Source organism: Echinops telfairi, unplaced genomic scaffold (genome assembly GCF_000313985.2).
Source record: "Echinops telfairi isolate 266 unplaced genomic scaffold, ASM31398v2 ScPeMD7_7469;HRSCAF=8507_0, whole genome shotgun sequence".
NCBI classification, from domain to species: domain Eukaryota; kingdom Metazoa; phylum Chordata; class Mammalia; order Afrosoricida; family Tenrecidae; genus Echinops; species Echinops telfairi.
The window spans coordinates 36009884-36010301 of record NW_022111372.1 but is presented as its reverse complement, the minus strand read 5'-3'; positions in this window follow the sequence as shown (position 1 = coordinate 36010301).

The following is a 418-nucleotide window of genomic DNA, read 5'->3' as shown; positions in this document are numbered from 1 at the left end:
AGGTCCAACCATGATTAAAAATAATAAAACTCGCATTTTATTCAGATTGGAACGAACTGTACAAAATTGATTCTCTTCATCCAAAATACCAATAATAGTTCCTGTGTTCTTCCTAGATAAGCCATGGAACATTTGATTTGGTTTACCATGATTGTGCGTGTGTGCGTGCACGCGCACGTGACATTTTTCTACCAAGTGAAGAAAACTGACATAAAGCTGTAGCTCTACAGAAGATGGCTCGGGGAAGGAGGCTCTGGCTGAGCTAGTGGGGTGATTATCTCCTTAAGATCCCTCTCTCGCCCACATGGAAGAAGCACACCAGCCTATGCAATCACGAGGTGTTGAAGGGATCAGGTATAAGGCATCATCAGAACAAAAAATCTTACCATAGTGAGTGATGGGGGGAGTGCGGAGTGGA